Here is a 16,833-nt window from a genome sequence, read left to right as displayed (position 1 = left end):
AATTTAGCAAATGTATTTCTGAGCTGTATTTGATATATTTCGCCAAATATTGTTGTTGCATAGTGTATATTATGGCGGCGGTGGACAAAAATAACAAATCGGATGAACAATATATATGGGAGCTACAGCTATATCTGAACCGATTTCGATCAAATTTGGCATACTTAGGCCTAATTTGGGTGTATATGCAAAATTTCATACAATTCGGGCTGATATTACAGGTTTGGTGCACAATAAAAGGTAAATCGGACGAAGATATATATGGGAGCTATATTTAAATTTTGACCGATTATCTCCAATTTCAATAGGGTTCGTCCTTGGGCCAAACAAATGATCTGTGCAAAATTTCATCTAGATCGGGCAATAAATGCGACCTGTACTTTGTTTACAGACGGACGGACGGACATGCATAAATCGACTCAGAATGTGATTCTATGCAGATCATCAAAAGGAACTATGTGTCTATCTCGTTTGCTTTTGCCTGTTACAAACAAATGCACAAAGACATAATACCCTGACCACCTTGTGGTGTAGGGTATAAAAATATTAAAATTATGGCGTTGGACTTTGTTGCAGTTTTTTTTTTTATTTCACCCTGTACATACAAATATGTCATATGCAAATCTAATTTTGTTAATTCCCTATAATATGCAATGAAACAGAATTATTTCAAATTAAATATGCACATTATTTAAAAAAACAGAAACTCATCAAATTTATTTGCAATTAAATATTTATTCATTCTCTTTATATTAAAAAATCAAAAAAAAAAAAATAAAATATGTAACGAACGAAAAATTAATTAACCCACAAAAGTACTACTGCACATGAATGACATATGTATATTTATGCATATGTACATACATATGTATGTGTAAATAGCGTTTGCCAACAAATGAATTGTTAATGCAAAAGGTGGACATTTGTTGTTGTTGTTGCTGGTAAATAAGCAAAACAGAACAGATGCAAATACCAATGATGTGAATGAAAAAATCGCTGTCTGCTTTTTATCACAGCATCCTTGCCAATTTCTGGTCGCAAGGCAAACAATGAAACGAAAGATGAAAATAGGCATCTCGACATAATGTTGGCTGTTGGTGATATAGTAGTCGTGCGGAGCCTTATTTACACCTTCGAACATTTATATGGCTCTGACTGATTCTGACAGGCAGAGAACACACAGACACAAACAAAAACCAAATAAAATTTAACAATGTAAATTGAAACGATGTTTATTTTTTAAATTTAATGAAGAATCCAATGAAAAATTAACCAGTTGCCAGTCGTATATACACATCGTGAAAAACGCACACAGAAAATCGCAATGAAAATGTCTGCAAATACATGTGAGCAAGTAAATAAAGCAAAGAAGAAACAGCAACGAAAGTATTCATAAATTAATGAAAATTTATGTACGCACATGTTTACGAGGAGGCCAAAATGAGCGTCATCATTATTTGTTAGCCAAGTAGCTAGAAAAAGGCAGCCACCACAGAAACAGAAAATTAAAATTCAATTAAACCAGTGAAATGATGTTCAACACATGGCATTGGCTGTTGCCTCAAATGAACAGCATTTTCTCTTGCAAGATGATGATTGGTGAAGTAATATTGCAAATATTTTAGCAAAGAAAATGGATATGGTCATCCTACGAATTCTTCGTTGAATCATAATATTTTTCCTGGAAATACTTATTTCGGAAGAACTAATTCGAAATTCTCAAAATTAGATATTTGCATTAAAAGCAATGCCACACAAAAAAATGGTCATTATGAAAAGAACCCAGCCTCGACACCGCTTCATTCTTAGTTTCATCTGTTGAGAGTTAATTCTTTAGAAAATTCAAAAAATTCCTAAATCTGAAATTCTTTTTTCGACTATAAGGTCCATAAATTCGGAAAGTACTCCTCGAGACATTTTAATTATGTTTTTATTTAGCGATTTCATTGTAAATTTGAAATTTGTACGGAAAAATATGAAATTTAATCAAACCTAATATAACTTAATTGACCTCTAATTATACCCTAAACCACAAGGTGGTCAGGGTATTATGTCTTTGCGCATTTGTTTGTAACAGGCAAAAGGAAACGAGATAGACCCATAGTTCCTTTTTATGATCTGCATAGAATCACATTATGATTCGATTTATGCATGTCCGTCCGACGGTCCGTCTGTCCGTCTGTCCATGTATTTTTGTAAACAAAGTACAGTTCGCATTTATTGTCCTATCCAGATGAAATTTTGCAAAAATCATTTGTTTGGCCCAAGGACGAACCCTATTGGAATTGGAGATAATCGGTCAAAATTTAGATATAGCTCCCATATATATCTTCGTCCGATTTATTGTGCACCAAACGTGTAATATCAGTCCGAATAGTATGGAATTTTGCACGTACGATCGGATTGGACCTGAAAATAAGTAAGCTAAATTTGAAATCAGTTCAGGTATAGCTATAGCTCCCATATATATATATATATATATATATATATATATATATATATATATATATATATATATATATATATATATATATATATATATATATATATACATATATATATATACATATATATATATCAACATTTTGAATATTTATAAATATGTTATCATCCGAATCTAGTAAAAAATTTTCTTCAAAATTCGTATATCACAGTATTTTTATCAACCGGAAATGCGTCGTGAATTACCCGAACCTTATACAAACATGGGATATGTATGAACAAATTTTTAAAAAAGACTTCAGCTTATAGAAATCGTTAGAAGAACTAAGTTAAGGATTTTGGAAGGAGACAATGGTGTTAGAGAGTTTTTATATGAGGCCTACAAAGGTCTACTGCCTATAGAAATGTTGCAATGACATTAATTTCAAGTCAATTGCCTAAAATTAAAATTGACATTAGATTTACTTGCTTAATATGAACATTTGACATACATATTTAATGTAATTTAATTTGTTGTTATAAACTAATCAGACTTCATTGGTATCTAATCTAATAATCATTCCAGCAACATACTAAGTGCCTAACAAACGCCCATCAGTCTTCAATGCAAAACATTGTAAGAGTTTGTTAACAAGATTTGCATGATTCCCCCTACTTATCTGCCTGGTAAATTTACTACCATACGTCCCCTTCGATTTAAATCTGATTTCATTTGACACCCATTGAAGCATTGAAGTGCTAAAATAACTGAAACTTTGTGTCATCTCAAACGAAAATAATAACATGTATTTGAATTGAATGTTGAGTGAATTTTTGCATAAATTTTCCAAGTTCGAAGTTGTCTTTGGGGGATAAACTTTCACTTAATTATGTAAATTGCGTTGCAGCTACACAAAATTCGTAGGATAGTGAACGCATGTAAGGAACAATAATTGTTAAAGTTGTATTTATTTTGACTTTACTTCTCGATAGCAATATAAGAGAGAAAGGATTTTGGAAGGAGACACTTTTGTTAGAAAGTTTTTAGAAGGGGTTTTTATAACCTCAGCCATAGCGCTGGAGAGGGTATATATCATTTGATACGGCCAAAACGTGCCTCATCGAAATAACGGTTTTAAACCCTAGGTCTCTTTGGGCCAAATCCGTTTCAGTACATTTGGAGTCGATCTAGCGATGCCCGTCCGTCCGTCTATTTGACTGGCTGCCTGGAGTATCCGATTTGGTCCAAACTTAGTACATCGTAATACAGGTTGAGATGAAAAACACTGCAACCAATTTCAGACTGCTGTCATTTCTAAGCCACTAGTCCGATAGCTGTTAAAATTATTCCAGTGACAGCTCATTATATTGTTTACAAGCGTACAAAAACATTTTGGCGAGAATTTTCCAAACAAAAAGTTATTCGTGATGGAATTCAAGCGTGATAGTGTGATTTCTTTATGCTTGGCTAGAAAACCACAAGTGGCTATCGTTAGAGCACTCCAGCGTTTAAATGTGAATAAATCTCGTACCATCGCTCGTTACCATAATACTGGTAGCGTAGACCGACGTCAAGGAAGTGGACGGAAGAAAACAGCAACATCAGCAGAAATGGTTCGAAAAGTAAAGAAGCGACTTGATCGAAACCCGCGTCGCAGTGGCCGATAAAGTGCTCATGAGCTGAACATATCGCAATATTCCATTCTGCAAATATTGAAAAATGAGCTCGGGGTAAAGCCATTGAAATTCCAAAAAGTGCAAGAACTTACACCGCAACAGAATGAAAATAGACTCAAAAGAGCTAGAGATGCTTCGCTTGGCCGAAAGTGGTGAACTGCCGAATTTGGTTTTCTTCGATGAGAAAACATTCGTTGTCCAGCAGTTTGTAAACAAACAAAGTGATAATTCGGTTGGCCACCAGAACTCAAGGGCCGACCATGGAGATGGTGTGAGCCGCCATAACAGCCAATGGTCGCTCTCCGCTCATATTAATTGACCGTGGCATCAGAATATATGCCGAAGTTTATCGCGAAAATGTTCTGGAGGGTGTTTTAAAGCCTTGGGCACGCAAACATTTTAGCGGCAGACCTTGAACATTCCAACAGGACTCAGCACCATCGCACTCAGCACGCGCCACTCTAGAATGGTTACAAAATGAGATTCTTCGCTTCATTTACAGCACACAAAGGCCACCAAAATCTCCGGATACCAACCCGTTGAACTATTGTGTCTGGAGTATTTTGGAAAACAAGGTTGGCACTAAGAAATGCCAAAGTGTCGATCACCTCAAGCAAGCGCTTCGTCGGGAATGAGCCAAAATACCGCAGAGCAACATTCGGGCAGCGTGTGACGGTTTCATTGGCTGTTTGAAGGCCATAATTCGTGCCAATGGTGACCAATTTGAACAAATCTAAACTTATTCTAAATTTTAATCCTATTTTCGACTTTTTTGCTTTCATTCAATAAAATTAAAAAAAAAAACAAGTTCAAATTATGGCTTCTACTTTGTTGCACACTGTATATCGGACCATTCCATCTGGTTCCTCCCTCACAAAAGGTCAACATTTTGAACAACCAAAACGATCATAAAATCCGCGATAAGCATCTGGATCTCTTCATATTTTACGCATCCCATTACTTCTACTAACATAAGATCTGCTGTGAAGATGGGATATATCGGTCCATTGCCTCTAGTACCTTCCACACAAAGGGTTAAAATTTTGAATAACCATGAAGCTCATAAAACGCTAAATTAACATACGATTCCGAGTTCAAGATTTTGAAAATCCAAACGCTCAAATCCCACTCATCTAACAAAAGAAGTGGTTAAGATGATATATATCTGCGAACCCCTTCTGGTACCTCACCCACAAAGGTTCACACTTTTTAAATCTTTTATCTATATCAGAAACCTGAGATGAATGTAGAATTTATAATTTCGGATAAAATTGGATATAAATGCTCGATTTTCTTGTAACTTTGCAACATATGAATATTTTTGCGGAATATTTTTTTCGACATTACCTTTCCCATAAAAATGTACTCCATTCGAATATGAAATCTTTTATTATTCAAACTCACAATCTCTTCCATCTGGGCAACACAAAAAATCAGCAACCCAACTTCTTTCTCATATGCAACGGGGTGGCATCTGTCATTCATCAGTGTTGGACGTGTTGTCGACGTTAAAACATGTCGACAGGTAATCAATAATAATGTCCATTCGTTCACACCGACCACAGCAGCAGCAGAAGATGAGGCAAAAAATGCAAAACAAAATCGAAACAAAGACTTTCGAAGCTATCCTATCTATGCACACATCTGATGGGCTGTGTGGTGAATTGTGAAAGCCGCCTGTCTATGACTACCACGAAACCACAAATAGTTTTTGAGGATGAAGACTAAAGAAAATGACTGTTTGTTAATCATGTTGTTGCAAGTGTGGCTGGATGGTGTTAATGCAGCTGCTACTACTCCAGTCGCTTACTGCACATAATAATAATAACAATAATAATCTGTTAGGTAATGTTTAGTTGATGAATATGGACGCCAGGAGCAACTACCACCCATTGTTCCTAAACTATTGAAATATCCAAAGAGAGAGGACATTATTAATGACTTTGGTTATCTTGAAGCTTCAGATGTTTGAAAAATGGGAAAAATAGATAATTGTTGGTTTTTCCATCACATCTGTGTAGGACATTTTTATATATTTTACGGCATCACTTACGAAGAATATTAAATGCGAGAATATTAGGACTTTTTGAATATATATATGAGGAATAACTAAGAGCTTCCTAAACACGGATTATCTGGTCTGGTGAAGATATAGTACCTCCACAAGTCGTTTTTACAGGCATCTGTAGGTCTTCTATAGGAAAGATGACAAAATCCCCACATGTTTTCCATTATTTCAGAATACAAAACCGTTCACAAACTACATCGTTGATAATGTGCCGAGCAAAAATTCGATGTCAATTAAAGAGTAAAGTAATTGGCTGACTTATCGATTTATCAACGCCCTGGCGAAGCGGTTGAAGCTACAATCTTGAAATTTTGGGTGAGAATCACTCTGCCTTTCTATTTGAGGGTCAGAATGTGTTCTATAACGGTGCGGAAAATATTAAAAGGCACTATGATAACTTCTTTTTATGGTTTTATGATGACTTTAGCGGCATTATTCACCGGAATTGATTCTAATTTCGCATGTGAATGTCGTTATGGCCTATTACGAAAATTGCATTTACAAGCAATATAACGATAACACCCTATATTCGGTATTTCTCAACGCACTCTCATACCCTCAGCCATATAGCAACAGAGGGTATTTTTCAATAGATACAGCCAAAACGTGACCCAAGGTCTCTTTGGACCAAATCCGTTTCAGGACATTTGGAGACGATCTAGCGATGTCTGGCTGGAGCTCATAATAACTCTCGAAGGGGTTCAAAATTGATACAACGTAATATTATTATGAACTTAGATCGAGTTAGGAGAAGTGCAATATCGGACAACTCCTTCTGGAAACTCGCACAAAAAGTTAAATTTAAATTTTTCAAAAAAAAAAAAAAAAAAAAAAAAAAAAAAAAACAGAAAAAAGCCCTCCACCATTTGAAAGAAACTCGAAAATTTTCATAAAGCTTCCGGAAACTACCACTTAAATTAAAACTGCCTTTCTATTTGAGGAATCAGTACAGGATGAGATAAAAAAAACTTCAACAAAGTCAAACGTCATGATTTTTACATTTTTTTTATTTTATTGAATGAAGGCAAAAAATGTCGAAAATTGCATCAACTTTTAGAATGAGTTCCGATTTGTTCGAATTGGTTACCTTTGGCACGAATTATGGCCTTCAAACGGCCAATGAAACCGTAACACGCTGCCCGAATGTTGCTCTGCTGTATCTTGGCCCATTCCCGGCGAAGCGCTTGCTTGAGGTGATCGACACTTTGGTATTTTTTAGTGCCAACCTTGCTTTCCAAAATACTCCAGACATTCTTGGGTGGCGCTGGAGCTGGGTCCTGTTGGAATGTCCAGAGTCTGCGGTCAAAATGTTTGCGTGCCCAAGGCTTTAATACACCCTCCAGAATATTTTCGCGATAATTTTCGCATTTATTCTGATGCCACGGTCGATTAATACGAACGAAGAGCGACCATCGGCTGTTACGGCAGCCCACACCATCACCATGGCCGGCGCTTGAGTTCTGGTGGACAACCGCCAACCAAAGGTGCACATGTTCAGCTGACCTCTTTGGCAAGTAAACACGATTATTTTGTTTGTTTACAAACTGCTGGACAACGAATGTTTTCTCATCGGAGCGGATAAAACCAAATTCGGCAGTTCACAACTTTCGGCCAAGCGAAGCAACTTGTTAGCTCTTTTGAGTCTATTTTCTTTTTGTTGCGATGTAAGTTCTTGCACTTTTTGGAACTTCAATGGCCTTACCCCGAGCTCATTTTTTCAATATTTGCCGAATGGAATATTGCGATATGTTCAGCTCGCGAGCCATTTTTCAAACACTGCGAGGCGGGTTTCGATCAATTCGCATCTCTACTTTTCGAACCATTTCTGCTGATGTTGCTGTTTTCTTCCGCCCATTTCCTTGACGTCGGGCTACGCTACCAGTTTTATGATAACGAACGAAGTCACGAGACACAAAAGATTTATTCACATTTAAATGCTGGAGTATTTCAACGATAGCCACCTGTGGTTTTCCAGCCAAGTATAAAGAAATCACACTATCACGCTTGAATTCCATCACGAATAACTTTTTTTTTGGGAATTTCTCAGCAAAATGCTTTTGTACGCTTATAAACAATATAATGAGCTGTCACTGGAATAATTTTAACAGCTGCAGTTTTTTCATCTCACTCTGTATATCCTTCATAGTTCCTAAAAAGTGACTTGGTAAATTTATGAATGAACGCCCTGAAAAATTTCTTAAAAAAAAACACATGATTCTATTTAAAGACTAAAAAATCTGGCTTTAATGCCTTATGAAAGTATTCTTTGATGGAATATACTCGTATGTTTATAGAGGAGTCAAAAAATTGCCCAAACAATTTTTGACCTGAAATACTATTTTACCTCACTTATCATTGCTTCATTGCTTGAGTAAACGCTGCAATTATTTTTAATGCACCTCAAATTATCTAAATATATGTTCTGTAATGTGAATATGTTGTGTAAACTTAATTATAATTTATGTTTCATAGTCTATCGTAGGCCACTTTTATGGCAATATATCAATTACTGTTAATGGTTATTACGCTCGTCATGGTGTAAAAGCGATTAAATCGAAACACTTTGAAATCATAGCTGCAGTTTATGACTGACTGACTGCACCTTAAGATAATCTAATTGCAATCACGTTTCTCTAAATGATATGTTACTCGTTCGCCATTCGGGGACAAGGGCAAATGTCTTCGAGGTGTTTATGAACAATAAAAAGATTACATATAAGGTCAAGCAGTCAAGCATAAAAAATATATATTAAACAATAAAACAAATTTATTGAAAATCGATATAAATATGATATTTAAAGGTCAAGCAGATATTACAAATTTTAAAAAGAGAAAATAATTTAGCAGTAAATCATTTCTACATTATTTTCAACCATATGCCATTATTTGAGAAAACTGGCAAAAACTATTTACTAAAAATACAAATAAAATAAACAAATAAATAAAAAAATAAATAAATAAAAAAAATAAAAAAAATAAAAAAAATAAAAAAATAAATAAAATTAATAAATAAAAAATAGAAAATAAACAAATAAAAAACAAAATAACAAATAAAATAAAAATAAAAAATAAAAATAAAGGATGAAAAAATAAACAAATAAATAAAAAAATAAAAAAAAATAAAAAAATTAAAAATAAAAAATAAAAAAATAAATAAAAATAAATAAATAAAAAATAAACAAATGAAAAACAAAATAACAAATAAAATAAAAATAAAAAAATAAAAAAAAAATAAATAAAAAATAAACAAATAAAAAACAAAACAACAAATAAAATAAAATAAAAAATTAAAATAAAAAATAAAAAAATACAAATAAAACAAAATAAAACCTAAAAAAAAAATGTCAATATCAATGTCAAGCAGTAAATATAAAAATATTAAACAATTATGTAAATTTATTGAAAATCAATACAAATATGATATTTAAAGGTCAAGTAGATATTACAAATTTTAATAAGAGAAAATAATTTAGCAGTAAATCATTTTTACATTATTTTTACCCATATGCCATAATTTGAAAAAAAAAAATAAAAACTCTTTACTAAAAATACAAATAAAACAAATAAAATAAACAAATAAAAAAAATAAATAAATAAAATATAAAAAAAATAAATAAATGAAAAAATAAAAAATAAACAAATAAAAAACAAAATAATAAATAAAATAAAAAATAAAAATAAAAAAATAAATAAAAAAATAAACAAATAAAAAACAAAATAACAAATAAAATAAAAATAAAAAATAAATAAATAAAAAATACAAATAAAACAAATAAAACAAAATAAAACCTAAAAAATATCAATATCAATGTCAAGCAATAAATAAAAAATATATAATAAACAATAAAACAAATTTATCGAAAATCAATATAAAAATGTTATATTAAAAGGCCAAGTAGATATTACAAATTTTAATAAGAGAAAATAATTTAGCAGTAAATCATTTTTACATTATTTTCAACCATATGCCATAATTTGAAAAAAAAAATCAAAAACTATTTACTAAAAATACAAATAAAACCTGCATTGATTTAATTATTTGGCTGTCTGCCAAAATTCGAATAATGTAGGTTGAATTGAATGGGTCTTTTTCTGTTTCATTTTTGTCTAGGCTCATCATCGCCATCATCACAGGCAGCCTAACAACGCTTTTAGAATTATGAAATTCTCTTATATTTGCCAATATTTCAAAATAGCATTGAATCGAAATGCAAACAACAAAACGTCTCTTAAACTAACAAAACTACTGAATGAATTATTCAGTTGTATGCGAGCAGATGACGCCACTGAAAAAATACACCATTCAACTGTGCCAGAATGTCAAATGGTTGAACTGCACACATCAATGAAATGTCAAATAATGGATATTAATTAAAAATTGTGAATGTAACATAATTTTTTGTAGGTACAGGGTGAGATGAAAAAAACTGCAATCAACTTCAGACGGCTGTTATTTCTAAGCCACTCGTCTGACAGCTGTTAAAATTATTCTGGTGACAGCTCGTTATATTGTTTACAAGCGTACAAAAGCATTTTGGGGAGAATTTTCCAGGAAAAAAGTTATTCGTGATGGAATTCAAGCGTGATAGTGTGATAATTGGCTAGAAAACCACAAGTGGCTATCGTTAGAGCACTCCAGTTACAGTATCGCTCGTTACCGTGATACTGGTAGCGTAGCCCGACGTCAAGGAACTGGACGGAAGAAAACAGCAACATCAGCAGAAATGGTTCGAAAGTAACGAAGCGACTTGATCGAAAACCCGCGTCACAGTGACCGGAAAATGGCTCATGAGCTAAACATATCGCAATATTCCATTGGCCAAATATTGAAAAATGAGCTCGAGGTAAAGCCATTGAAATTCCAAAAAGTGCAAGAACTTACACCGCAACAGAAAGAAAATAGACTCAAAAGAGCCAAAGAGTTGCTTCGCTAGGCCGAATTTGGTTTTCTCCGATGAGAAAACATTCGTTGTGCAGCTGTTTGTAAACAAACAAAATGATCGTGTTTACTCAATCGCCGGCCATGGTGATGGTGTGGGCCGCCATAACAGCCGATGGTCGCTCTCCGCTCGTATTAATCGACCGTGCCATCAGAATAAATGCCGAATATTATTGCGAAAGTATTCTGGAGGGTGTATTAAAGCTTTCGACACGCAAACATTTTGACCGCAGACCTTGGACATACCAACAGGACGCAGCATCATCGCACTCAGCACGCGCCACCAAAGAATGGTTACAAAATGATGTTCCTCGCTTCATTTCCAGCGCACAATGGCATCCAAAATTTCCGGATACCAATCCGTTGGATTATTGTGTCTGGAGTGTTTTGGAAAGCAAGGTCGGCACTAAAAAATGCAAACTGTCGATCACCTCAAGCAAGCGCTTCGCCGGGAATGAGCCAAAATACCGCAGATCAACATTGGGGCAGCGTGTGATGGGTTCATTGGCCGTTTGGGTGTTGGTCCTTGAAAAAAATCTTTATAAAATTCACTCTTATTAGTGTGATAGTCCTTGAAAAAAATCCACGCTGATAGTCCTTGAAAAAAATCTTTACAAAATCCACGCTGATAGTCCTTGAAAAAAATCTTTAAAAAATCCATGCTGATAGTCCTTGAAAAAAATCTTTAAAAAGCCCACACTGATAGTCCTTGAAAAAAAAATTAAAAAATCCACGCCGATAGTCCTTGAAAACAAATCTTAAAAAAATTCACAATGGTAGTCCTTGAAAAAAATCTTTAAAAAATCCACGCTGATAGTCCTTAAAAAAAAATCTTTTTAAAATCCACGCTGATAGTCCTTGAAAACAAATCTTAAAAAAATACACGATGATAGAGCTTGAAAAAAAATTTTTAAAAAATTAACGCTGATAGCCCTTGAAAAAAAATCTTTAAAAAATCCACGCTGATAGTCCTTTAAAAAAATCTTTATAAAATCCACGCTGATAGTCCTTGAAAACAAATCTTAAAAAAAAAAATCCACGCTTATTGGTGTGATAGGCGTTGAAAAAAATTAAAAAATCAAATCAATCAAACAAATCTTCAAAAAAAGAATTAAACCCACGCTTATTAATGTGATATTCCTTGAAAAAATATCGTTAAAAAATCCACGTTTATTGGTATGAAAATCCTTGAAAAAAAATATTTAGAAAATCCACGCTTATTAGTGTTAAAGTCCTTGAAAAAAAATCATTAAAAAATCCACGTATACTGGTGTGATAGTTCTTGAAAAAATCATAAAAAAGCCAAGCTTATTGATGTGATAGTCCTTCGAAAAATCTTTAAAAAATCCACGCCCATTGGTGTGATAGTCGTTGAAAAAAATCTTTAAAAAATCGACGTCTATTGGTGTGGAAGTCCTTGAAAAAAAGCTTTAAAAAATCCATGCTTATTGGTGTAATAGTCCTTAGAAAAATATCTTTAAAAAAACCATGCTTATTGGTGTAATAATCCTTGAAAAAATCTTTAAAAAATTCACGCTCCTGAGAATTCGATTATTGTCCGTAAATGTTGAAGAAAAAAAAAACAAAAATATTTGATGGCGCCCAATGTTCGCATTCCGCTGACTAAAATATCCATAAAGGCAATAAACCTTTCGAATTTACATAATTTGAGCCAAAATAAACATTCCATAAAAGTCCAATGCAAAAATCGCCATAGACATTATGTGTCAGAAAAAAACGCTCTTTGGCATGAAATTAATTACTACAAAAATAGGTAAATTGTAAAACTGCCGCCACCGCCGACACACACGAAAATAAACAAAAACGAACCGAAAAAAAAGTATTCTGTTTACCAGTATTTATAGGCAAATAAATGGATAGATAGATAAACAGACAGTGTGGAAAACACAACAGCAACAACCGAAACTCCCAACGAAAAAAAAATGTCTAAATTAAAATGTGGTAAATTGTGAAAATTTATCATGACTACACCATCAACAATTCATGCCTCTTAATTTGCGAAACATTTATGGAGGTAAGTGGGAGTTGCAGCAACGTGACTATTATGGCGGCGAGGCAGTCAAGCGCAGCATAAAGAACACTGGGCCCACCAACAGTGGGTAGGTATGTCAGAAGCATGTTTATGCAGCTTTGTTTTTTGTTGATGGGTTTTCCTCATCGTCTATGGATTGTATCAGTTTTTGGGCCATGCAAAAATTGCCGATGAGCATCAGCAGCACCAAATCATGAGAATGACATCGATGATGGCGGTGATGGTTAAATGTCTTTTCGGCATGCCGAAAATTAATTGCATTCAAATGCGTTGCAATATTTACTCTGGTGTTTTTGTTTTCTCGGCTCGGCAAAATTTGCAATTTATTTTCAACGTCATAGCCGTAGATGATGCTCTGCCTTTCGGTTGGCATCAAACACGTTTGACTGTCTTTGATATTGTCATCGACGATGTCGTCGTCATCATCTCCATCATTTTCCCCAATACGACCATCAAAGATAATGTATGACTTTGACACTACAATATCTTATGGGCACACCGTTTTGGAATCATTAAAGTAGGCATTTTTAAATGAAGCTCTATGCATAGATGAAATATTTTGTTGATTTGGGAAAGATAAACCTCGCAGTAGCAGCAGCTAATATAGACACAAATTCTTAAACTTAAGTACTTACAGTTTTATTTATTTTTGTTTTTTTTTCAAATAGTAACATGTAATTTACCTAAAATGGAAGAGAATAACTAAATTAATTAAAAATTATAAAATTGAAAAATAAATATTCCTAAATAATGAACTGTATGGAAATCTTTGGTTATACATAGCGTATACGCTACGATACCATTCATACGTCGCGATGTCCACGGTTCAAAGATCAAGATCAAATATTCAAACCCCTTCACCATAGAATAGCAATATAAGCCTATAAAATATCGAATGCCATCCCACGAAAGGATTGAGCATTATTTATCTCAAGAAATATCTAGAATTATACAATACTAGCAAGTTCCCGCTACTTCGTCAGGGAAAATATCACCTTGAAATTTTAGATTCGATCCAACAATTCGTGTTTAGCCTTTTTAGTACTCAAAATACAGAATTTGTCCAGTTTGAAAACTTATTCTAATCAAAACTTCATACAGCGAATAGAATTTTTAGACTTAAAAAAATTTTTTTTCCAATTTTCCCTAAAAAAGAAGTTATTTTTAACACCAAAAAGTCTTCCAAATCATTCATTTTTAAAACCATTGCACAATGGACCCACATCCAATTTTTATGTCCAAAACTATTTAACGTCTCCATATGTAAACCCCAGAAACCAACAATAACCTTAATATCAAATTTCATATTTTTAGCTCTTTTATTTCCCCATAACCAAATTTAGTACGCATATCCAAAACCACCTCCATATCTTAACCACAGACACCAACAGTGAAATCCATATCAAATTTAAGCATTTCAGCTCTGTCCCTTCACCCTATAAACAATTTAGTTCAATGTTGTACTTTTCGAACAACTATATTACACATTTCCAAAACAATCTCATATCTCAATTGCAGCTACCAACAGAGATCGCAACATTAAATTTCAGAATTTCAGCTCTATCCCTTCACCTAATACCAAATTAAAACACCACTTACTATCAATTATAGTACACTTTTCCAAAACCACTATCAGATCTCAACGCCAGATACCAAGAGAGACTTCAATATAAAATTTCGGAATTCGGGCTCTATACAAATACTCAATACCAAAATTTAGTGCCACTTAGTAGTTTTCGAATAATTATAGTACACATTTCGAAAACAACCTTCAAATAAAAAATCCAGATTCCAGCTCTATCACTTCACCCAATACCAAATATAGTACCATTTAGAACTTTTCGTACAATTATACTACATATTTCCGAAACCACATCCATATGTCCAGGCTACACACGAACAGCGATTCTAATGCCAAATATAAGATTTTAAATAGTATATGTTCACCCAATACAAAATTTGTACGATATATAGTACTATTTAGTACCTTTCGTACACATTTTTAAAACTATCTCTATATCTGAATTCCAGAGTCCGACAGAGACCATATTATCAATTTTAAGGATTCCAGCTGTATACATTCACCCAATATCAAATTTAGTACCATTTAGTACTTATCGTGAAAATAGAGGGTACATTTCCAAATCACTACCACATCTCAAACAAACACAGATACCTTCAGTAAATTAAACATCAAATTTCAGAATTTTATCTCTAATACCCTTCACCCAAAACCAAATATGGTACCATTCCGTACTCTTGGTACAATTATTGTACCCATTTCACAAACCGCCTCCATATGTTCAGGCTAGACACGAACAGCGATCCTTATATCAAATTTAAGATCTCAAGCAGTATCTGTTTACCCAATACGAAATTGTACCGAATATAGTATTATTTCGAACTTTTCGCACACTTGAAGCACAAGTACCCAAAACTACCAACAAAAGGCACCCCAATACAAACTTTTTAAAATTCTAGATTTATCAGTTTATCCTAAACCAAGCTCATCCAAAACTCACACCAAATTTCAAATTTTTAGGTTTCTTCGTCTACCAATGGTACCATTTTAGTATCAGCTTCGAACTTTTCGTAACATTAATGGTCGAATTTTAAAAATCCCTTTGGTACATCTATCCTGCACCCCATCAGTGAGTCTCGTTCCAAATTCTGACTCATTCCGTTTGTCCAATACAATTTTATTAAATTTTTGGTAGTTTTTGTGCGCTTTTAGTATGAATTTCCAAAAACCCAGCCTTATCATACGATTACGCACCAAGGCTAACCCTCATGCAAAATTTCAATATTCTAGCTTCATCCGTTTCGTCTGGCCGTTAACTGATCTGACAGTCAGTCATTTCACTACACTTTTATATACAGGGTGAGATAAAAACTCAAACTTCCAAATTCAGACTGCTGTCATTTCTAAGCCACTCGTCCGACAGATGTTAAAATTATTCCAGTGACAGCTCATTATATGGTTTACAAGCGTACAAAGCCTTTTTTTGAGAATTTTCTAGAAAAAAAGTTATTCGTGGGGGAATTGAAGCATGGTAGTGTGATTTCTTTATATTTGGCTGGAAAACCACAAGTGGCTATCGATAGAGCACTCCGGCATTTAAATGTGAATAAATATATGTGTCTCGTACCATCGCTCGTTACCGTGATACTGGTAGCGTAGACCGACGTCAAAGAAGTGAAGGGAAGAAAACAGCAACATCAGCAGAAATGGTTCGAAAAGTAAAGAAGTGATATGATCGAATCTGAACATATCGCAATATTCCATTCGGCAAATATTGAAAAATGAACTCGGGGTAAAGCCATTGAAATTCCATAAAGTGCAAGATTTTACACCGCAACAGAATGAAAATAGACTGAAAAACGCTAAAGAGTTGCTTCGCTTGGCCGAAAGTGGTGAACTGCCGAATTTGGTTTTCTCCGATTAAAAAACATTCCTTGTCCAGCAGTTTGTAAACAAACAAAAATATTGTATTTACTTGCCAAAGAGGTCAGCTGAAAATGTGCACCTTCGGTTGAGCAACAGAACCCAAGCGCCGGCCATGGTGATGTGTGTGTGCCGCCATAACAGCCGATGGTCGCTCTCCGCTCGTATTAATCGACCGTGGCATCAGAATAAATGCCGAATATTATCGCGAAAATATTCTGGAGGGTGTA

The 16,833-nt window shown here is 33.9% G+C and overlaps 1 protein-coding gene across 1 annotated transcript in view; it reads right to left on the bottom strand.

Annotated features, from left to right (window-relative positions):
- LOC101889975 (mucin-2) overlaps positions 1 to 16,833 on the bottom strand; it is a 534,609-nt gene that overhangs the window by 424,825 nt on the left and 92,951 nt on the right. The gene's annotated exons all lie outside the window — the stretch shown is intronic.

Source organism: Musca domestica, unplaced genomic scaffold, assembly GCF_030504385.1.
Source record: "Musca domestica strain aabys unplaced genomic scaffold, Musca_domestica.polishedcontigs.V.1.1 1, whole genome shotgun sequence".
NCBI lineage: Eukaryota > Metazoa > Arthropoda > Insecta > Diptera > Muscidae > Musca > Musca domestica.
Note: the sequence above shows the minus strand (reverse complement) of the source record. Positions and strands in the feature narration are given on the sequence as shown.